The following is a 24,711-nucleotide window of genomic DNA, read 5'->3' as shown; positions in this document are numbered from 1 at the left end:
TATCCTCTTTGGTGAAGTGTCCAAGTCTTTTGGCAATTTTTAATTAAGCTGTTTTCTTACTGTTGAATTTTGAGAATTCTTTATATATTTGACATACATGATTTTTGTTGAATACATGATTTGCAAATATTTTCTCCAGTCTGTAGGTTACTTTTGCATCCTCTTAACAGTGTCTTTCACAAAACAAAAGTTTTCAATTTTGATGAAGCCCAATTCATCAAGTTTTCTTTTACAGATTATGCTTTTGGTCTCATGTCTAAGAATTCAGCCTACCCCTAGGTCATGAAGATTTTCTCCTATGTTTTCATCTGAAAGTTTTATAGTTTTACACTTTACATGTAGACTTATGATCCATTTGAAATTAAGTTTTGTATAAGATATAAGGTTTATTTTGAGGTTCACTTTTTTTGCTTATGGATGTCCAATTGATCCAACACCATTTGTTGAAAAGACTGTCCTTTCTCCATTGAGTTGCCTTGTACCTTTGCTAAAAATCAATTGGCCATATTTTGGTGAGTTGATGTCTGGACTCTCTACTCTGTTCCATTGATCTATGTGTCTATCTCTCTGCCAGTACCACACTGTCTTACTGTAGGTCTACAGCAAGTCTTAAAATCAGGTAGCACGAGTCTTCCAACTTTCTTCATTTTTTTTTTCAAAGTTGTTTTGGCTAGTCATTCCTTTGCCTTTCCATATACATTTTAGAATCCACTTGTCTATACCTACAAGAAATCTTGCTGGAGTTTTCATTGGAATTGTGTTAAATATATAGATCATTTTGGGAGGAAATTGGCATGTTGAATCTTCCAATCCATGAACGTGGTATGTCTCTTCTCCACCTTGTTTAGTGTGTTGGATTGATTTAAGAATTTTCTTCCCCCTCTGGGAGAAGGCACATCTCAAAACATTTGGTTTCAAGGTAAAGAGAGCACCGTCTGGCATGGATTCTTTCCTTTTACCCAGGCACATCTTAGTTCCTTCAAGCCCAGTAGAGATGACTTGATTTTCACTGGAAATTTTATACATGGGGGGCAGGGTAAGAAGAGGGTATAATCAGACTCATTTGTGCATCTGCTAGAGAATCATGTTTTGGTGTTGGTGCATACTTGGGTGTCCTCGCGTACACACACGTACACATATGTGGGTGTCCATGAGTGCACACATATACACGTGTGGGTGTCCTATGTACACACATGTGGGCCTCTACATATACTCATACACATATACATAAGCAGGTTTCTGCATCTACACGGGCACGTATGCATACATGCGTGTCTGAGTCTACGCACACACCCTCCTCCCTACTTTAAGCAGCTATGTGATGCCAAGCTGAGAAGAAGGGAGGCTGTTAGTTTCACTGTGGAAAGCTGGCAGAAACGTGACCTTGAAAGAAACAGCACAAATACACGTATAGAGAGCTTCTTAGCAACTTCTTGTTGAGGAAAAGAAAGGAGTCAGAGAAAAGAGCCAGGAAACAAGGAAGAGGGGGGGAGACTGGAGAGAGAAAGTAAGCCTGACCCTTTAAGAGAGGAGTAGGATCCCATAGTGTTCTCCAGGCTTTCTCAGACTCCCGAAAGGGAAGGGGAAAGAAACAGGTGACACTTTTAGTCCTCTGGCTGGGAAAATGAGCCACGTTGACACAAATCGAGTCAGGAAAGGAAGTAAACACCACAGACTGTGTGGCCCCTTGTATTAGCACAGTGCCTGCGTTACCTCCTTGAACTACCTTGGCAATCCTGGGAGTTGGGATCATTAGCCCCGTTTTACACAAACAGGCTGGGAGAGATTAAGGAACTTGCTCAAAGTCTCACAGTAAAGGACGGAGTCTGGCTGCAAACCCTGAACTATCCCCTCCAAGTTCCTCCCTCTGCAGTTGGGTACATTTACCGTGAAGCACGTGGGCTGTACAGTGGCTGAGTTGCTTCCTTCAGGCTGCTTGATGATCCATCTGGAAGGCCACAGCCCTGCCTGCGGAATCGCAGGCTTCAGGAGCAACAGAGATCATCGAGCCTGCATCGTCCCTCTCACAGCTGACAAAACTGAGGTGCAGAGGGATGGCCACACGGAGTGTCACCAGCCAGGTAGACACAGAAGCCAGTTCTCCCACCTCCTGCTTCCACTGTGTCACCTGTCTTCTCAGGGTGGCTGAGGTTTGAGAACCCAGGATGCAGCAAGCAGCTTTCAAGAATTCTCCCATACTGCTCATTCTCCCATGCTGAATCTTCTGAGGAAGTATTTGAATATGCAGAAGCTAAGGAGCCAGAGGGCGGGAGAACTAGTGGTTTAGGCAGGACGGCCTTGGAGTCAACTGCCTGGGTGCAAATCCTAACTTCCTAAGTAAGGCCTTGTGCAATGAATTCACTTCCCTGTGCCTCAGTTTCTTTATCTGTTAAACGGGGATATGTATTAGTCAGAGTTCTCCAGAGAAACAGAACCAATAGGATATATACAGAGAGAGAGAGAGAGAGAGAGAGAAACAAATTGATTTATTTTAAGGAATTGGCTCATGTGATTATGGAAGCTGAGAAGTTCCAAGATCTGCAGTCAGCAAGCTGGAGACCCAGGAGAGGCAGTGGTGTAGCTGCAGTTCAAGCCTGAAGGCCTGAGAACCAGAAGAGCCGATGGTATAAGTTCAAGTCCAAGGGCAGGAGAAGACCAATGTCCCAGCTCAAGCAGTCAGGTAGGCCAAGTTTCTTCTTACTCAGCCTTTTTGTTCTATTCAGACCTTCAACTGATTGGATGAGGCCCACCCACACCAGGGAGGGCAATTTGCTTTACTCAGTCTATTGATTCAAATGTTAATCTCATCCAGTAACAACCTCAAAGACATATCCAGAATAATCTTTGACAAAATGTCTGGGCACCCAATGGCCCAGTCAAGTTGACACATACAATTAACCATCACAGGATACTAATAGCATTGCCAAAGGATTGTCTTGAGGAATAAACGAGGCATATAAAGCATCTGGAATAATGGCTAGTATATACTAGGTACTTAATAAGTGTAGGGGAAGATGACATTGATGGTACTGATGATGACAGTGATGAGGATGGTAAAGGATGCCAGGCCAGGACCCTCAAACTTCCAATGGGTGACTTAGGGAGTGGCCAGAAATGGTCAGTGTTCTATGGGTGATATCAAGAGTTCATTCCAGAAGCTAGGGACCCTCTTTTGGGGGAAGACAGATGGATGGAAACAACCAGCCCTCCTCATAGTGCCTCCACAACCGTCACGGTCCATCTTTGACTTCTTCAGGAAGATCAAGCTGGGGCTTCCTTACCCCTAAGGACACACCACAGCTTCCCTCACCATCCTGGTGCAGTAGATATGAGATCATCCCACACTCCAGGATGGACAGAGCCGCACGCGTGAGCCATTACCCAGAGCAGCCGTTAAAACCTCTACGAGAAACGCTTGAACGATGATGGAGAAGTGTGCCTTGTGCACATCCCAAGTGTACACACATGTTCCCGTCACGTCCGCCCACAGCCTCTGCCCCAGCATCAGGCCCATGCCTGCCGCAGCCGTCAGAGAAGCGAGCTCAGACATCAGAGGCAACTCGGCTCAGCCCCTCTCGCCTCCTTCAAAGCCAGCACCTTCTCATTTGTTTCCCTGACACTCTTCACTCACCGCAGCTGAGTGGACTGAGCCCTAAAGTCCTGCCCTCCTTCGCATTCCTCCCTTGAAGAGATCCCGTAAGTAAATATTTTCACCTGAGAGGAGAATTTCTCCAATAGAAACCGTCAGCAATCAGAGCGGCTGTGAGAGGCCTGCAAATGTTTCCATCTCTCGACACAACCCCCATCTGGTGCTATGTACGCGATGTGTCAAGTGTGCACGCGCACACACTCACACACACGGAGGATGCGCCCTCTTCCCCATCACTCATCCAAGTCAGGCCGGCAGAGCTCACTATAAATCACCTCAGCCGAGAGGGAGGCCAGGAATATGCTGAATCATCTAATTGGCCAAGAAAGACAGTGATAGAACGGTTACCTTCCCCTCAGCCTCACAGAAGCCTGCAGCTGCCTGAGGACGCTAAACTGTCTTCCCTTTTCATGTTAATCAAGATCTTCCAGCCTCAGCCAAGGTCAAGGCTGAGACCTGGAGGCCTGCCCACAACCCAGCCCTCCTGGGACCGGGCCTTCTTGCCACTCAGCCCCTGCACCCTGTGAGGCGGTGACTTGGGGGACCCCTCTGTCAAATGAAGCCTTGCCACACAGGGCACTTTGAGAATCTCCCATGAAGGCCACTTTCCTGATAAACCTGTGATTAAGTGGAATTATGGGATCCCTGCACTGTTATCTATTTGTCCCAATTCTGCTCCACAGCAGCCTTTGTCCTACCCCAAAGTCACATTTCTGAGGTTTAGACCAGAGCTGAAGAGCTATTTAGAGGCTTGTGCTCTGTACACAGTGGCGTCTCTCCTGGGCCCTCGGTTTTTGTTGTCCTTGGCAGGACGTGTGCACGGAGCTCAGGCTAGCAAACCTAGCCAGGAAAGCAGGCCAAGGAGGAAGGCTGCCTTTCTGAGCCTCGAACACTTGCCCCTCACCCCCTAACATGGGCAGCTCCAATGGGAAGGAGCCACCAAGAGTCCCCTCCTTCCTTCACCCCACCTGCCGCGAAAGAAAAAGTACCACAGGCTCCAGGAAAGCCGGTTTACCTGGAGGGGGCTTCAAGTCATCTGGGGACAAGGCTGGGGTTTGTGGGTGGCAGGGAAAGGCTTTGCAGCATTTCTGGAAGCAGTGTAAATTCAAGTCACATAAGAAAAATAAGTATCTAGCACAGTGTCTGGCCATGGTCACGCTAATGAAAATGTGTAGAAAGAAGGACTGAAGGGTGAGCCAGAGGGAACCGGAGATCCTCACGGGCACACCAAGAGCACCTCAGAGAAGCCTCCCCTTCAGGAAAAATGGCTGTTGACCAGCAGCCTCACGGCTTCTACCACCCGGCCCCTCGCCCCCAGGAGGAGAGCTGTGCTGTAGACAGTGATGCCCCATAATGAAAAAACTTGCCTCTTTCCCACCCTCCATTTTGTCAGGAAACCGAAAACAACCTGGAGAGAAGTGTCTGGCCTAAGAATGATGGAAACAATGCTGAGCTGAGGGTGCCAGCTTTCTGCTTTGCCTCAGGCCATCAGCTCTCCCCTAGTCATTAATCCTCGGGAAGGGCTTAAGTGCAGGCCATGAATCAGCTCCTCTGGCCTCACTAATGCCACCACAAATCTTGGACCGTGGGCCCATGTTTCGCCCCTGGAGTATGTGTTTGCGTAGACCCAGGGCCCAGTGACCGCCAAAGGCCTTGGTCTGCTCTAAGTTCTGGGACCTCTGTGGGCCTGTGTCTGCCACAGGCCTGCGTCCACCAGGGGTCTGAGCCTTAGCTATAGGCCCTGTGACCGCCGTGGGCCTCTGTCCAACATGGGCTCTGGACCTGCTGTGGTGAAGCCCAGAAACCCATAGGGAGGGAAGTGGAAGAAATTACTAGAAGGGGAGTATTGCTTTCTTAAAGGCAGAAACGAATTTAAAAGGAATTTTTTAAAACTTTGGGAAGACTATGAAAATTGTACCATTGTAAAATGCTTCAGCAAGAAGAGAGGACACATTTTATCTCTTGAAAAATCATTTCTTTGAGGACCTTCTAGAGGAATTGGCTTGACTAGGTCTTATGGGCTGAATTGTGTCCTCCAAAAATTCGTATGTTGAAGCCCTAACACCCAGGACCTCAGAATGTGACTGCATTTGGAGATATGGTCTTTAAAGAGGTGATTAAGTTAAAATGGAGTCATTAGGGTGGGTCCTAATCCAGTCTGACTGGTGTCCTTGTAGGGAGAGGAAATGTGGACACAGACAGGTACAGACGGAAAACCATGTGGGGACACAGGGAGGAGACAGCCATCTACCAGCCAAGGAGAGAGGCCTCAGAAGAAACCAACCCTGCTGACACCTTGATCTTGGACTTCCAGTCTCCAGACTGTGAGACAATACATTTCTCTTGTTTAAGCCTCATAGCGTGTGGTCCTTGTTGTGGCAGCCTGAGCAGACTGATATACTAGGCTACAGTAGATGAATGTTTAGGCCTGGTTTGTTGATTGCTTTGTTTCCCCAGCACCCGTCATACAGCTCTCGGGGAGAAAAAGGTAACTGTAGTTGTATAGCAAACCACTCCAAAACCTAGTGGGTTAAAAACCCAGCAATCATTTATTTCACTCACAATTCTGTAATTTAGGCAGGGCTCAGTGTAAGCAGCTTGTCTCTCCTCCATGCAGCATCAGCTGGACCAACTTGATTGGGGAATAGAAGATTGTATTAGTTATCTCTTGCTGCCTAACAAACTACCCCAACATTTAGTAGCTTAAAATAACTAACATTTATAATCTCATACAGTTTCGGTGGGTCAGAAATCTGGATGCAGTTGAGCTGGGTGCTTCTGGCTCCAGGTGCCTCAGGAGATTGCAGTCAAGCTATTGGCTACAGTTGGGTTCTCTTCTGAAGGCCTGGCTGGTGGGGAATCTGCTTCCAAGCTCGCTCGTGTGGTTGATGACAGGTCTCAGTCTACAGGGCTGCCTCACAACACGGCAGCTGGCTTCCCCCAGGGCAAGAAATGCAAAAGAGAGAGTGGTTGTGATAAAGTGTCCGAGACAGAAGCCACACTCTTCTTATAGCCTTATCTTGGAAATGTCATCCTGTCACTTCTGCTGCACTCCATTTGTTAGCAGCTAGGTACTCTGTCTAGTCTACATTAAGGTGGAAGAGATTACACAAGGACAAGAATGCTGTCATTGGGTGCCATCTTAGATGCTGCCTACCACAAGGATTGACTTTCAAGATGGCTCTCTCACATGACCGGCAAGTTGGCACTGGGTGTTGGCTGGAAGCTCAGCTGGTGCTGTGGGCTAGGAGCCTTGGTTCCTCTCCATGGGTTGCCTGAACTTCCTCTCAGCATGGTAGCTGGGTTCCCAGAGTAAGTGTCCCAAGACGGTAAGGCAAGAGTACATTTTTATGACCTAGCCTCAGAAGTCATACAGCATCACTTCTGCCACACTCTATTGGTCAAGGTAGTAACAAAGGTCCACCCAGGTTCAAGGATAAGGATCATAGACTGCACCTATTGATGCAAGAGTGGTAAGGATCTAGAAAAGCATGTGGGGCAGGAGCTATCGTTGTGGTTATCTTTGGAAAATACCTCCTGCTACAGTGGAGTTGGTGTTAATCAGAGAAGGGGCTGAGTCTGTAGCTGATGAAACTAAACTCAAGCTGGATGTCTAGGAAGAGAAGTAAGTTCTCATAATAAACTTGAGGTTCCTGAGACCCCTATCCCTGACTCTGTTTCTCTGGTGTACATTATGCTTTATCACTGAATATATTCTTCAGAGTACATCAGTGTTGCTATGGTTTGGATCATACAAAGATGGGCTCTCTACTCTGTGAGTTAGGATGCTTGGTTACAAACAAAAGCCTCAGTTGAGGGGGATGGTCTTGGAGGTGAAAAGGCCTTTTAAACTTAAACTGGAGGAGTAAATTCTTAATGGTAGAATGTCAGGCACCAGGCCTGGGGAGCAATTTGTGGATTTCAGAGCCACACTGTGAACTCACAAGGCCTACTGTGCTCATTTTGAATATGTGAATTCTCTATTGTTCTCAGATCTCTGGTTCTATTCTACCAAGATCTTGCTGCTCAGAAATCAGAGAAGTTATGGAGTCCTAGAAAAAATTCTCTCCTCCCCGTAGAAGAGCCTGGGATCTCAGTAGGGGATTTCCAGAGGTTGAAGGGTTGGCCATCAACAGAATGGAGGAATGCCACAGCCCAGGGAACTGTGTATCAGTGAAAGGACTAGTGGGGCTTCGCAGTCATTCATTCATTCAGCAAATATTCATTGAATGCTGCCTGGCACTGTACAGATTTCATAGGTTTGGTGGACACTGTCTTTCCCCTTCCTAACAGCCCTGAGATTTTCCTCTAAGAACCATCTCCCTTTGTGTAGTAGTCTCCCTCTCTCATTGTGTAGCAACCATGCAGTATGTATAGGTTTGAACCCATCCCTATCTCCATGGACTAAGCCAATCAGAGCAATTCCATGTTTCTTGTCACAGGGACAGTGATGATCATATCAAAGAGACACTCAGGACTTTTGAGGGAAGAAAATGCTTTTTTTCTTTCCCTGGATATGACTGAGGAAGCACACAGACCCAATTTCTGTTAGCAACCATCTTGAAACCCTGGAGGGGGTCAACCTGAGCACAGAACCAATTCTTAGAGAAGGGTAAAACTGAAAGAAGTACAGAGAAATGGAGTCAGAGCCTTGATAGAACCATGCCTGAAGCCCACTAGACTTCTTAATTATGTGAGCCAATAAATTTCTCTTATGGTTCAAGCCAGTTTGAATTTGGTTTTTCTATAATTTGCAAGTCCTTTAAACTCACAGGCATTCAGAAAAGTTGCAGGATACAAGATCGACACACAAAAATCAGTTGTATTTCTGTATGTAAGCAATGAACAATCCAAAAATAAAATTAAGAAAACAATCCCATTTACAACAGCATCAAAAAGAATAAAATACTTAGAAATAGGTTTAATCAAAGAGGTACAAGACTTGTATACTGATAACTACAAAACATTGCTGAAAGAAATTAAAGAAGACCTAAATCAATGGAAAGCCATCCCATGTTCATGGATTGGAACACTTAATATTGTTAAAATGGCAATACTCTCCAAAGTGATCTATGGATTCAATATAATCTTTATCAAAATCCCAATGGCCCTTTCTTCAAAAATGAAAAACCAGATCTTAAAATTCATATGGAATTGCGAGGGACCCCAAATAACCCAAAAGATCTTGAAAAAGTGGGAGGAAATATCTGGGGGACTTATATTTCCCAATTTCAAAACTTACTGCAAAAGTATAGTAATGAAAACAGTATGGTACTGGCATAAGGATAGATATATAGATCAATAGAATAGAATTGACAGTCCAGAAATAAACCCGTGCATTTACGGCCAATTGATTTTTGACAAAGATGCCAAGACTACTTAATGAGGAAAGAATAGTCTCTTCCACAAATGGCGCTGGGACAACTGTATATCCACACGCAAAAGAATGAAGTTGGACCCCTACTTCAGACCATACGCAAAAATTAACTAAAAATGGACCAAAGACCTAAATCATCTACACCAACATTTCAAGGCACAGTCTGCTTGCCTTTACTCATCCTTATTCTGACCATTTGCCCTTTAAATTTCCCTGGAAGGAGGGAGTTTGGAAAGCCAGTTATTCCAGGAGTCTGGAGCATTAACTCCCCTAATGTCTTAATGCACTGGAACAACATTTTATTTATTGTCATTGTTTAAAAATTTTAAAAAACAGCTCAGTCTTTGAGAAAGGTTTTTATTAAGAATCTCACTATGATGTCCCCTGCCCTCAGCCCACGTCGGATTATTAACACAGGGTCTGTGGACCAAGGCTCTGGGCAATTGGCCATCTTCTCAGCGGGACTGTGCTAATCTCCACTTCTAATCCACATACCTGCTAAACCTCACCAAGTCCAAAGAAAAGATTTCTGGGGAGAGGCACTTAAAGAGAGGCTTGGGCTTCCAGGAACTCCTTCCTGTGGTGCAACTCTCAGCAGGGCCTTTACCAGAATGTGCTGGGTGAGATCAACATTTAAAACTGAACTGCCCACATCAAAATAAGCGAACAACGGTGCCGAGAATGTGGCCTGGCCTCTGCTCATGTTCCTCATTTTGTTCACTTGAAATATGTGGTGCTTGCTTGTCCCATGAATCAGGGGCCTCAATGTTTGATCCAGACAGTGGGCACAAAGGGCAAACGGTGAGCAAAGACCATTGGACAGCCGCATGCAAAAGAATGAAGCTGGACCCCTATCTCATACCGCCTACAAAAGGTAACTCAAAATGATGAAAGCTACATGACGCCAAAGAAACCTTAGTAAGAGAGTGGCTACCAAGACCCCTGACATGCATCGTGTGCCAAAAGTCCCAGGCCCACACAGCTGCCCCAGGCCTGGCAGAGGGAGCTGGGCAAAAAGCCTGGTCCTCCCCACTGAGGAGGACTCTCCAGCTTGGTCTCCTGTCCAGCCTCATGGACCCTTCTACAAACTCTCCATACATTCCCACACCACCTGTCCTTTGCTCTTGCTCTTCTCTCTACTTAGATGCCATCTCCAAATTCAAGGCCACGTTAAAATTTCTGCCTCTTCTTCCACGAATCTGATTAGGATTTCCTCATCAGCAATCCTTGCTCCTTTCTCATGGCTCACATGGCATTTTCCTTTCAGCTCTGGCATTGCTATAGCTACCATTGGTCCTCTGTTTTCTGGGCTAGCCCTAAATTAAAAAATGTTTTCACCTTGTCTCCATAAACCATATAAAGGTCCTAGAGATTCCAGTATTATTATCAAAACTACATCTCTCAGATTAGTTCTCATAATTGGAAGTGACCCCATAATCCTGTATTTAGGCCAAACGTTCCCATTTTTGGCTTGTAAAGTATGATCACTGTGATTAGTTCGCTTATTTCATTCTGCTTTGATCATAATTATGTACTTCTTTGTCTCCTCACTAGATTGTGAGCTCCTTAGGGATAGATACTGTATTGACTGGGATTAGTTTTGGCTAAAAGGAACAGAGACTCAAAATTGCAGTGGCTTAAATGTGACAGAAGTTTCTTTCTCATTTGTAAAAGTCCAGAAGTAGACAGATCAGCATGGGAATGGCTGATGTTCTAGGAAGACTTCAGGGACCCAGACTCCTTCCAGCTTACCATTCCACCATTCCTAAGGGGAAGCCCTTGTCCTCATGGTCCATGACAGTAGCTAGAGCTCCAGTCATTACATCTACATCCCAGGCAACAAGAGATGAAGAATAGAAAGAGAAATAGTCAAATATCAGCTATCTCTTAAGGAAGGTTCCTGGAAGCAGCCACATGATACTTCCACTTATATCCCAATAGCCTAATTTTAATCACATGGCCACCATTACCTGCAAAGGAGGCTGGGAAATGTAGTTTTTCTTCTAGGTGGCCATGTGCCTAGCTTAAAATCGGGATTTGATTACTATTTTTGAAGGAGAGGCAGTATACTGGGGAACAGTCTCTGCCATAGATGGTCTTGTGCATTTCAATATTCTAAATGACTCCAACATAGTGCCTGACATAGAGCATCAAGGAACGAGACCTAAGATAGCATGAGATTGTGGAGCTCATTAAAATACCCAGTGTCTTTCAACTACATCATTATCTCACTTGATTTCTACAAGGAGAAAAGGTTTCCCTAACCAAACCAATATTGTAAATAGGATCATAGTGGAATGAAGGTTTTTAAAAGTCATAAACATATTGTATGCAAATGGATCACCAATTACAAATGAGACTTAGCTGGTCAGCAAGATAGGCTCCTCAGCTGATGACTACATCTGAACACAAAATTCAAAACAAACAAAAGCTCTTATTAAGCCTACCTTTTATTAACCTGGCCACCCGTAAATTCATTAAAACAGGTAAGATTTGCAGTATTGAAAATCAAAGTTTCCATTGCTCATACATTTCCACAATTTTCAGAGCATCCAAAGTTTTTTGACTATCCGTTTCTCACTAGAACGAGGAACTTGGTACCTGTTTTCAAACAGGGACCCGCAATTCTTTGATACCCCTCCCATCAAGATTTGGGGTCTGAGTGGGCTTGGACGGCTTCAACCAATAGAGTATGGCACATGTGACACTGTGTGACTTCTGAGCTAGGTCAGAAAGGGCTATGCAGCTTCAACCTGGGTCTCTTGGGACAGTTGCTGTGGGGGAAACCAGTCTCCATGTAAGATGGCCAAGCACCCCGAGACTGTCATGCTGGGGAGACGCTCCTGGCAACAGCTTGTCCCTGCTGCAGCACTCGACGTGTGAGTGAAGCCATCTAGGCCCCTCCAGACCCAGCCCACCTGCCACAGAGTGGTCTCAGTAGATGCCATGAGGGGCAAAATATCGCCCCGCTGAGCCCTGCCTGAATTCCTGACCCAGAGACCCGTGAGCATAAGAAAATGGGTGTCGTTTTATGCCACTGAGTTTGGGGCGGTGAACGCAGCAATGGTGACTGGAACGTACCACATATAAAGCGGTCTGTGATGAAATCGGAGACACTGAGCGGGCCTCAACCTGATAGAAGCCACAAACCAACTTCATGCAAAGCCCCAAGATTTTCTCTCCAGGCCCTTCCCAGCCCCTCCTAGCCCGGTAAGGGCAGGCAGCCTAGTCAAGTGGATACATGGCGCTCAGACACAGAAAGACTTGCGTTTAAATCCTTGCTCTGCCTTGCGCTGGCTCGTATGACCTGGGGCAAGTTGCTTAATCTCCCTAAACCTCAGTCCCCCAAATGCGGGCAACACTACATCCCTCCTGGTGCTGGTGCCAGAATTCGATGAGCTGACCCTGTAAAGCACCTAGCACACAGTAGGCGCTCTATAAGTTTACTCTCATGTATCCTGTCCTGGGTTTTCGACAAATTTTGAATATTCATGAGTCTCCATTTGGGTCCAGAAAACATGCTATTTGGCTTGCTCCAGGATGGCCCCCATTCAAGAGTTAGAATTCGACTGAAAGGCCACAGCAGCTATTGAATGAGATTGGATCATTTGATTCATAGCAGTCTCTCCTCACAGCCTCACGACCCCGTAATCTCCGCGCTGGCAGGCTGCCCTTGCTGAACCCTGGTGCACGTCAGCGGCGGTGAGCCCGGGCCACGTGTGGTTCAGGCCTGCTCTAGTAAACACAAGTCCTGCCAAACCTGAAACTCAAGTCCTGGGTGAGTGGTGAGCTCTGGGCTGCGCGTTCTGGTTTTCCTCATCCAACAACTATAATCACATAGGTTGTTAAAAGAGGAGATTTTTTTTTTTTTTTTGAGGCAACTTCGGAATTGGCTGAACCAGCGGAATAATTTACTGTAATGTAGTTTCCTGCCTCTAATCTCCCATCCCCTTCCCCACCCCCACCCCTAGAAAAATCCCAACACTGCAGAGGCTACAAAGGACCCTGTTGCTTAGCAACAGGAGTGAAGCTAATCAACACAGCTCTGAATATTAATATTTTTCCAAAACACGACTTATCCTGAAATTGTGCGGCAGATACAAGGCCTTCCTTTCAATATAAACAGTCATTTGAAAAAACGTCTATAATTAATTTCGTGATGTGTGCTCATTTCCTTCACTGGTGGATTAGCCTTGTTAAATAATAACAGTAACACCGACGACACTAATACTGTGCAGCCTTTGTCCAGCACATTCGTTCTGCATTTTGTAATTCTGTTGGCCTCGGAAGTCATGATGAGGTGGATGGGGCTTGTTTTTAAGCTCATTCTCAAGCTGGAGAAATGGACATGACTAGGTTAAGTGATTTGTGACAGAGCCCAAACGAATACACAGGCTCTCTGAAACCAAACCCAGGGACCTTTTCCCTAAACCACCTGGCTTTCCTCTTATTCTATGACCCGCCTGTAACTTACAGTGAAGCCTTTTGTGATTCAACCACTCTGAACCTCTGTTTCCTCATCTACGAGAGGGCGGTGAGGGCGTTAGATTGGATCAGCCCTAATGTCCTTCCAGCTCCATTATTTCCAGCCCAGGAGATGTCCAGGATAAATCAACAGACCTTCTGTGGTTTAGAGAGTCTATGGGCCGTATTCTTAAAAGTGAGTGTGGAGGGAAAGATAAGGAAGAGAGGGAACATACAGATGTGGCTGATGAGGCTCGCTTAAAAAGCAAAGAAGGTCTTCTAAAGAAACGAGAGCTAGCCGTGAGGGGAGAAAGAGCAGAAAAGACCCTGTGAGGGGGAAGGGAAGCAAAGGGCTCCTCTGCCAGCTGTCAGCAAGGGAGCATGGACGTGGCAGAGGTGACGATCATATCACAGAGGTGGCACCTCAGAGCCACACCCAGGAGCCCCAGCGTGCCTGAGGAGCTGGCAGGGCTGTTCCTCTGCCCTCTGGGCCAGGGTACCCCTGTTCCCTCAGGACTAAATGAGGGTGTCTCAGGAGCAGTCTTCCCTTTGAATTTAGTCTGGTTTGAGTCCTGTGGGCTTGAGGTGACTTTGCCCCAGAGATTTCACCAGAAATCGGAATCAGTTGTGAGTGAAGGATTTCCAACTCAAACGGCTTCCCATTTGAGTTGCAGTTAAAGGGGTGAAGCTGAATCGAGCACTGTCTTGAGGCATCTTTTTTCTCCCTCAGCTCCACTTCCTTCTGCATGAGCTTGGCTATCAAGCGTGTGCTTCGCTAGGGGAAGCGTCCCATAGCTCTAGGACTTTCTTCCTCCTGACAGCTTGGGAGGTTTCAATCTTGAAGGCAAGAAGACAAGTCCAAGTGTATGTTGGCAGGGAGGGGTCTGACCTTGGGGCGCATGCCCAACCTGAACCAACCGCTGTGGCCCGGAGCATGGAGTCTTCTGATTGGCCACGCACGGTCATAAGCCCTCCCACAGGGGGTTGTCAGATAAAATACAGGACGCCCACTTATACTTGAATTTCAGATAAACAACAAATAATTTTGTTAGTGTAAGTATGTCCCATGCCCTATTTGGAACATACTTATACTAAAAAAATTATTTGTTGTTTATCTGAAATTCAAATTTCACTAGCTGTCCTGTAGTTTTAGGGGTTTTTTGTGTGTGAGGAAGATCAACCCTGAGCTAACATCTGTTGCCAATCCTCCTCTTTTTTGCTGAGGAAGATTGGCCCTGGGCTAACATCCGTGCCCATCCTCCTCCACTTTATATGGGACACTGCCACAGCATGGCTTGACAAGCGGTGCCTCTGTGTGCACCCAGGATATGAACCTGTGAACCCCGGGCCACTGAAGTGGAGCTCGAGTACTTAACCGCTATGCCACCAGGCCGGCCCCTGACCTGTATTTTTATTTGCTAGATCTGGCAGCCCTCCTCCCACAAGGCCTTGGGAGGGGTATGAGGGGAGGGGGCAGGTCCACTCAGCCTGGACCTCCTGTACATCCCTGATGTGAATTGCAGTTGCTTAGGGCTCGTAGGTTCCAGAGAGGGCAGTGGAGGCCAGGCCACCCTGGCAGAGCTGAGCCGGCTGGGTCAGGCGGATAGGCCACAGGACCCTTGCCAGCTCCACAGTCCCTGGCTGGAAGCTGTCTGGAAACTGTCTGCTTTGCTGAGCATGAATAAACACACCAGGGGGCACCTGTCTTCCATTAGGTGGAAAGTGACTGTCTTAGTCAGCTCAGGCTGCCACAGGCTGGGTGGCTTAAACAGCAGGAATTTATTTCTCACGGTTCTGGAGGCTGGAAGTCCAAGATCAAGACGTCAGCAGGGTCGGTGTCTGGTCAAGGTTCTCTCCTTAGCCTGCAAATGGTTGGTTTCTTGCTGTGTCCACACAAGCCTTTCCTTGTTACATGATGCAGGGAGAGAGGGAAAGAGGGAGAAAGGGAGAGAGGAAGAGAGGAAGGGAGGGGAGAAAAAGAGAGAGAGAGATCTCTTCCTTTTCTTATAAGGCCACCAATCCTATCAGATTAGATTGGTCATAAGGCTACTCTTATGACTACATTTAACCTAATTACTTCCTTATAGACCCCATCTCTAAATACAGTCACACTAGGGGTTAGGGCTTCAACATATGAATTTCGGGGGCGCAGTTCAGTCCATAGCAGTGACCAAGTTGCAACACTGAGGGTTGGCTGGTTCTTCGAACGAGGGTGACTCGACAGTGCTCCAAGCTGTCCTATAAGCTTGGGCAGTGCCTGTCCCACCTTTGAGCCCACTGCAGCCAGACAGACCCCCTCACAGTCCCTGAACAAACCTTAGGCATTTCCTCCTTCGCACTGCTGCTTTTGCCTGCAAAGTCTTCCATTGTTCTCTTTTTGTACAACTCCTCCTATCCTTCAAGGCCCAACTCAAATCACCCTTCCTCCAAGAAGTCTCCATTGACTTGTCCCAAGCCCAATCAATGAGCGTACACCACTCATTCAGCATTTATGTGCTGCTTTTCATTATAAGTTACCTTTTCAGGTCTACAGATCTTACCTCCAATTAGACTGGGAGCTCCTTTGAGGCAGGGACCATGTTTGTATTTACAATAAATCCCCATGATGCCTTGCACAACATAGACCCTCAATCAATATTTGTTGATTGATTTATTGATCAAGTGATGGAAAGATGGCCGCGCATGCAAATCAACCATTTCCAGGGAGTCTGCTGCCCTTGATGCAAAAAGAAAGCAAACACATTTGTTTTTGATGATATAGAATAGGGGCTCTCAATGACTATGTCCCCATCAGCTGTGAGTTGCCTTGCACAAAATTTGTTATTTACAATAAAATACATAAATCTCCAATTATTTGCTTAAATAAATTAGAATACAACCAAGGCTGTCCCTATAATAACATCACTCTCACTCACTTGCCTTCCAGTGTGCTTTCCTGAGAGGGAAAGAACATTGTGGAATTAGTCATCAAGCTAGGAGTTGGGCATAACCCCGGGTGCACTTTCTGGAGGGAGGTGTGCATGTCAACCTCATCCGTCTGCATCTTCCACAGGGAACAAGGACGACGTTCTTGATTGTGGTTGGAATGAATGGAGCTCGTCACAGATTTCAGGTTCTCCTTAGCTCCCTCCCCACTGCCTTCTTTCCAGTAATGGTCACTACATCTCCTTTGGCTTTTAGGGCCAGGGGATCTTCCCCAGTAGTGGGAGGATAAGAAGAAACTGAGAAGGAATATAAATCCATAAATATCTCCTAGGGCATCGCTGATATGATTTCAACTCGTGAATTGTTTAAGAAGCAGCCGAGCTGCCGATGAAGCACATGAACATCGCAGTTGGCTGGGGACAGGAGCCTCCTCTACGGCAGTATGGCAGATGCCTGCTGTAGGGACAGGACACTGGCCTCATCCCACCTGTCTCCCCGAGGGCCTTCCACTGTAGTGCACGCTAGCCAAGTCCACAAATGCCAGAATCTTCCTCTCTTTTGCATGAGGACTTTCTCTTGGGGCTGGAGTCTGCTCTGCTCTGCAGTGTTGGCTAAAAGGGACAGTGACAGAGAATTTACACTCTCACCCCTAGGACAGCTGGAGTATGAAAACGCCGGCATTCTCACCCCTCAGGTGAGAGAACTGTGAGGCAAGTTCGGCATTGTCTCCTAGAGGTCCCCAGGGGGATGAAGCCCGTGTCGCCCACAGAGGTAACTTGTTTGATAATGTACCCTCCACATTCTGCCTTCCCTCCCCTGCCTCATTTCCCCCAACCCTTCCAGCATTTCCTTCACCTTCCAAATAAACTTTTTTGCACTCAAATCCTTGACTCAGAATCTGCTTCCGGGGGAACCCAAACCAAGACACCTGCCATGAGGACTTTCTTTGAAGAGGGACTAGGGCCAACAGTGTGTCCTTCCAAACAGGGCTCTAAGCCTGGACAATCATCAAAGCTGCCAGGGGAGCTTTTTAAACACAGACTTCCACTCCACCCTGGAAACCCTGCCACACCTGAAGTTGGGACCTAGGAAAATTTACGATTTTATTGTACATTCTCCAGGCAATTGGATATTCATTCTAGAATCCAACTACTGCAGCAATATCGATGGAGCCAAGAGAATACCCCATGTTTTGCTGTCCCTAAGGAAGAGAGAGACAGAGATTTGGAATGACAAGGTGCGGTTTTGGATTTCAACTCTACCAGTCGCTGGCTGCTGCGTGATCTTGGGCAAAGCATCTTACGGACCCTCTTTTTCCTCACCTGAGAACTGTGGGCCCAAATCAGGTCAGTCTCACAGGGTCGTCGGGGAAGAAGTGGGACAATGCGGATGGAAGTGATTTACAAACTGAAAAGTGCTGTCCAGGGATTGGGTTTCCTCCCAGGGAGCTGGGAGCAAGGTTGCTCTCAGGTTCAAATCAACAACTGGGAAACGCTGGCGTGGAACACAGCTTCGTTCAGAGTCACACAGGGGACAAGCTGCCGCCCCCCACTTGCCTCCTGTGCTGTGCCTAGTGGCTTTTCTTCACCTCAGTTCACCCCACCACTCCTCATCACCCTACCTCACCCCTGGTCTTTTAATTACTGAGCACGTTGCAAACGATCAGTACTCTGGGCCTGTTAGCATGATGAATGAGCAATTAAAACTACATAAGCAATTACACCAGCTCCAAATGTTCCCCGTTCAGCCCTGGCTGTGCTTCTCTGGTTGGTCAGCTCCTCAACCAGAGGCCTGGGCCCTTCTGCTGGCCTGAGGAGCCCTCTGTCGACCTCTACTTTCAGGAAACCACTGGGCCTCCCGAATCGCACGCCCTGGGTGAAGCGGCAGAGAAAGCCTGTCCACAGTCGCTCAGTCCTGACAGACAGGCCGCGCCGACCCTTTAGGAAAAAAAAACACAAAAAAAACCAGTTTGTATTAATTCCAGCCCATCGGCTGAAATGTCTAGCAGGAAATAATCTACAGGAAAGTGAGGGGGAATAGTCGGTCACAGTAAAGTTTTATAAGAAAGTCTCTTCAGAAGAGGTACAATAAAGCATAATAAATATTTAAATCCAAGAAATGCTGCCATTCAGGGCTCATATCGGTATATAATGTAAGGAAGGACCAAGCCCTACTTTCAAGATCTCTGAGCTCAGCCTCCTGAGACAGGTGGGCATAGGCGTGGCCATTTGCTGGGAGGGGGACAGGGAGTCCACTGCCCGTTATTAAATAAGAGACCTCAATAAGGAAAAGTGATAGGGTCAGGCAGAGGAGGAGATGTTGGACAGAAGAAAGGAGGCTTTTTGAGCTGAAAGTTTTGAAACACGTTCACCTCGCAGCTGAGTCATCCCTCAATAGGGCCATGTTGAAGGAAAAGATTTAAAAATAAAATGCAAACCGAGGCCAGCAGCCCTTCCACAGACCGACTCCTCGCTGCTTTGTTCTTACGCTCTGCAGAGACATGGCCCCCTCAGCAAGCTTAACTTTGACCTTGAGGATGAACACCAACCCGGAAACTGAGACTCTGCCCACACTTGCAGAACCCAAGCACTCCTGGTGGAGATCCGCAGAGGGGCTCTGCTAGGGCCAGGCCAATCCTGGGTTTCCTTCCAGCCTGGGGTCCTCAGGGCAAATGGAGCTGCACGCAGCAGAGTGAAGACCGTGAGCCATTTGTCACTGTCAGGGCAGAGTTGCATATCAGTTCTACTCTGAGGGGAATATAGGCAAATGAAGGACTGGTCAGGTCATTTTTCACTCTGTGTAGAAGCAGGAGTGCAAACGCCTTGGGCATTTGGTTCTTTGATTTGAGCTTAGCTGAGGGCAGGCGTCTCTTAGTTTGGGTTCTCCCAGAAGCAAACCCTGAGACAGATTCAAGTGCAAGTCATTTATCTGGGAAGGAAGTGAAACAGGGAAGGGACTGCCGCCAGTACAAGGTCATTACTATCGAGTCATTTACCACTGTGAGCACCGGGGCTCAGCCCTATGGGGGAACTCTGGGACCCAGTGGAGCCATCTCAGAGTTATCCCAACGGAGGGCTTGAGGCGCCTCATCAGTTTGTTAGTTGGAGGGAGGCTGGTGGGAGGGGGCCTTTTAACTCACCTGCTTGCAAGGGGAGGAGGCGGCAGTGCTCCCTTGACTGAAAAAAAGCCCTCAGGCAAAGACTTGCAGGCGTTCACAGTAAACAGCCTTCAGAAACCCTGTGCTGTCCAGTAGGTAGCTGCTTGCCACATGTGGCTCTTTAAATCTAAATTAATTAAAATGAAATAACATGTAAAATTTCATTTCTCAGTCACACTGGCTACATTTCAAGTGCTTAATACCCACATGTGGCTAGTGGCTACCCATTGGACAGCGCAGATACAGAATATTTCCTTTTTTTTTTTTTGTGAGGAAGATTAGCCCTGAGCTAACATCTGTGCCAATCTTCCTCTATTTTGTATGTGGGATGCCTCTACAGCATGGCTGATGAGTGGAGTAGGTCCGCGCCTGGGATCTGAACCCGTGAACCAGGGATGCCAAAGTGGAGCAAGTGGAACTTGAGCCACTCGGCTTCTGGGCCGGCCCCTAGAATGTTTCTATTATAGCCGACAGTTCTATTGGACAGCTTTGCATTCAGAGTAGAGATGAGCTCTGAGGGAGGTATGGATGGGCGAGGTACCAACAGTGTCCACTAGAGGCAGATAGAAAAGCAGCGACAAGTCACAAGTGGGCACAAAACTCATGAAATCCTTGGGCCCAACAGAACTTTAAAGAAGTCCTAGAGCTCAGCCTCCTACTGCCTGGAGACGGAGACTTACACCATCCCACCCAGATGGCTTTCCTTCCCCAGCACTGTCTGGCTCTTCCGCCCTCATTCCAAACGGACTCTTTAGATGTGATTGAGCAATGTTGCCTCTAACGCATCTGTGTCCCTTGTCGAGATGAGGAAAAACTAATCAACAGTCTTTGCTTTATATACCCTTTGAAATTGTTAACTAACATTCCTACCCCCCACCCCCAATTTTCCTCCATATTATAAAGTATAATTCCTCTTAGTGGTTCTCACAGGATTTATGCTATCTATCTCTTTTCAATCTCTTCTCTGAATCTTTCTAGACTGCTGTCAAAAAGCTGAAGCAGAAGTTTCTATGGTTTAGATAGGATGCTGTTGTGGTTAAAAGTATGGGCTCTGGAGCCAGGCTGCCTGAGTTCAAATCCCAGCTCTACCGCCTACTGTTGTGTGACCTGGGGCAAATTATTTAGTTCCACTGTACATCGGTTACTTCATCCGTAAGTGGGGATAATGCTGGAAATTAGCACTCCCATTTCGCATACCCTCCAATTATTTCTAGACTTTCCCATGGTGCTGCCTCACTTGTGCCTGGAACCAGTCTCTCTGGTCCCTCTGCTCTGCCCTTTCTGTCTGGTCACCATGCAGCTCTCCCTGTTTGCTGGTGACCTTGGGAGATCACCGCTCAGCTGAACACGGCCATACTCTGCTGCTGTCTGCCTCCCCTCCCTCCCAACTGAGAAAATTGACCCAGGTCAATACATACTCCACGACTGAATGAAAGGTCATGACCCTCCTTAATTCCCCATGGCACGACTGAGACCATGCTGTACATTTTAAGAAGGCTTGACTAGTTCATAAGAGAGCCTCTCAGCAAACTAGAAATAGAACTTTCTCAATTTGGTAAAGGGCATCTACAAAAAACCTACAACTAACTTCATACTTAATCATGAAAAACTGATTGCTTTCCCCTGTAAGATTAGGAATAAGGCAAAGATGTCCACTGTCATCACTTCTATTCAACATTGTACTAGAAGTCCTAGCCAGTGCAATGAAGCAAGAAAAAGCATAAAAATTGGAAAGAAAGAAGTAAAACTGTCTTTGTCCTTAGCTGATACAATTGTGTCTGTAGAAAATTTAAGGAAATTTGCAAACTACTAGAACTGATAAATGAACTTAGCAAGGTCATGGGATATAAGGTGAATATACAAAAATAAATTGCACTTCTGTATATTAGCAACAAAAAATTGGAAAATGGAAAAATACATCATTTTACAATAACATTAAAAAACCATCAAATACATAGGAATAAATCATCTTCCATAGTCTCTACACGCCCTCTGCTTGAGCCCCTTCTTCTGCACTACCCCCAATATCTTGTCAATCTCTGCCTTTGTTCATGCTGCTCCTTCAATGTCCTTCCTGCACCTCTCTGCCAGGATAAATGGACTCCACCCTCTGTGTTTAAGGCTCTACCTTCTCTGTGGAACCAACTGACCTCCAACCAGATGCCTTCTTGCGCTTTCCACTCTGGCTTCCTAGGACACCTCTTTGGACCCTTTCTAGATTAGAACTCTATACCATTAACCAGAGTGGAAAGCAAGTGTGCATGGAGACAACAGGTCTTTGCTTCAAATCCCCATCCTGCTACTTAATAGCTGTGGACTTGGGTAAATTATGGCCTCTCAGTTCTCTCTCTTCTTAAAAAGGAGAATAATAATGCTCAACTCCACAAGATTGTTTTGAGGCTTGAACAATATAATGGAGAGGAGAAAGTGCCTAGCAGGGTGACTGATTCTCAAAGAATCGGAGTGGTTGTTAATAGTATTATCATTATTTGGCTTTTCTTCTCAGTAGGACTCGAAGCTCTTCAAAGGCAAGACTAGAATCTAACTCAGGATCTTATGCCCAAAAGGCCCTTAGTAAACGTTTAATTATCCATGACTTCACCCAAAGAAGGCACATTAGTCCACCAGAAGAGGAAATCCATCTTTGGTAGGTGAAGCATTAGGGTGATACTCAAATTTCATGTGAGTGAGACACCACTTCTTAGGCTCCGCCTCAAGGCCTGTTTCCCGCTACCCACAGTGCTTCAGAACTCCTCCCTCACATAATGCTAACATCCCCAGCATCTTTGGTTACTTTCTTCATCTTAAAAGCATTTCTTAGCTCTTTTGAGGAACCCAGACTCTCGAGGGTAAAGAATACGTCTTCTACTTCTTGGTATTTACCACAATCCCAGTTCAGTGTCTTGCCTCAGTGTGCATCTCTATAAAATGGACATAAAAATTGTGCCTGGAGGGTTGTATGTGTAACACCCATGACAGATTTACAGATCCTTTGTATAATGTACAATAATACACAAATAGTTGTTATTGTAAAATCGAGTGCTCAATAAGTATGTGCTGAACATATTTGAATTATAGTGGGCTTCTGTTTTCTCATCTGTAAAATGTGGAGAAGAATAGTACCCACCTATAGGGTCATGCTTTAAGCTCAAATGTGGCCATTCATGTAAAAGGCTTCGCCCAGGACCTAGCACTTATAAGCGTTCAATAAATATTGGCTGCAGAAGTAGATTTGCTGTGAACCCTATAAAGCTTGAGCTCCAAGGCCCTCACTTACACTGGCTCAGGGGGAGCAAGGTGCTTATATGTTTTGTACAGAACACTGTCTATTTCTAATTTGACTGCCCCTCCATCACACCTCCCATTGGTCAGGTGGTGCAAGAGTGGCCACGGGCATATTTGGGATATGGCTAAGGGGAAGTTGAAGTGGGGATACAATTAGTTTTTGTTTAGGGGTATATGTATATATGACTTGCAGCCACTTCCATGTAAAGTTGGTGCTAACCATCACATATGACAATGTAGAAATGGCCTTTGAGAATACTCCTACTGCCCTCTGGGCGGACTTGCCCAGTATTCTGACTTGAAGGTGTGTGCCAGAGGTGGTTTCAAAATATAAATGTGTGTGTCCTTGGTATCTACTGAGACACAGTAAGTCACCCCAGAACTCAGTGGCTTAAAACAACTGTAATCATTTGTTTTGTTCACAAATCTGCAATGGGCAGGGCTCAGCAGGGACAGCTTATCACTGCTTCACATGGAGTCAGCTGAGGTGGCTCAAAGGCTGGGGGCTGGAATCATCTGGAGGCTCCTCACTCATATATCTGGGGGTTGATGTTGGCTGTCAGCTGAGACCTCAGCTGGCTGGAGGTGGTCTCTCCATGTGGCCTGGGCTTCCTCACAGCATGGTGACTGGGTTCCAAGGGCAAGTGTCCCAAGAAGGCCAGGCAGAAGCTGTATCGCTTTCTATGACCTAGCCTCGGAAGTCACATAGTGTCACTTCTGCTGTAGTCATAGACCCACTCAGATTCAAGGGGAAGGAGGGCAGACCCCACGCCTCAATGAGAGGAATGTCAATATCCCATTTTAAGAAGAGCATGTGAAATGGGAGAGCTTGTTGTGACTCTTCTGGAAAATACAATCTGCCAGAGTATCCTGTGGCTCCCAGCCCCCAAAATATATAGGTAGTGGACAGAAACCAAGCTTGAAAGGTATGGTGCCAGAAGCTAGTCTGTGGAAAATCTTCCTATCATCAGATGTAGAAAATTTTGTGAGTGATGAATCCCGTTCTCATTGATGCCTAGTCAAAATGGAAATTTGCTTCTGTCAGGAATATACTCAATAATGCAGTGTATGCAATTAACAACGCACCATATAGTTTTATTTCTTTTCTGATGGGAATTGCACAAAATAGGATTTATTGGAATTCGTGTGTTTGTGGGGCACAAAGCTGTAGCAGTCCTACAAACACGAGTACGTCTGTTTGGAGAGCGGTAAGTTTTATGCATCCCAGTGTTTCAGACTGGATCTTAGTGTACCTGACACATCTTGTCCTGATGAAGTCTGGTGGAGCCAGAAAAAAATGGCACACGAAATTGCTACTGATGCAGCAAAACGGCCTGCAGAAACAAGCGTTCCAGTAACAAAACTCACATATTTATCAACACATCAATGTATGTCGCATAAGAGTAATTTCATTTTATTATGCAATTATGCAGCTCAATATGTACACCTGAATTTCACATTAATTTTCTGTATTTTGTTTTTTAGAATTACTGATTATACCAAAATTCAAACAAGACAGGAAGATAGAAGTATCTTGGTAGTGGCCAAAAACAAATTGAAAGGAGATCCACAGATGCTTTAAAATGGCACGCTGTGATTACATCACAATGGAAACTAATTACCAATGACAACTTGTGAACCTGAGAGAAACTTTACAACTCTATCAATAATCTTATAAAAAGGAGTCCTGAATCATGTTTCTATTGCCTCTATAGAAAAACAGCATTAAAAAATCGTCACCATATGAAAAGGCGATCAAAGCTGCACAGCCCAAAAAAAGTAGGAAAAAGGAATCATAAAAGTGTTTCAGACAGTTAACTACTAAAAATATTACATATTTTTTCTGGATTTTGT

This window comes from Diceros bicornis, chromosome X (assembly GCF_020826845.1).
Source record: "Diceros bicornis minor isolate mBicDic1 chromosome X, mDicBic1.mat.cur, whole genome shotgun sequence".
Classification (NCBI taxonomy): Eukaryota; Metazoa; Chordata; class Mammalia; order Perissodactyla; family Rhinocerotidae; genus Diceros; species Diceros bicornis.
The sequence above is the reverse complement of the archived record's forward strand: the minus strand, read 5'-3'. Positions refer to the sequence as shown.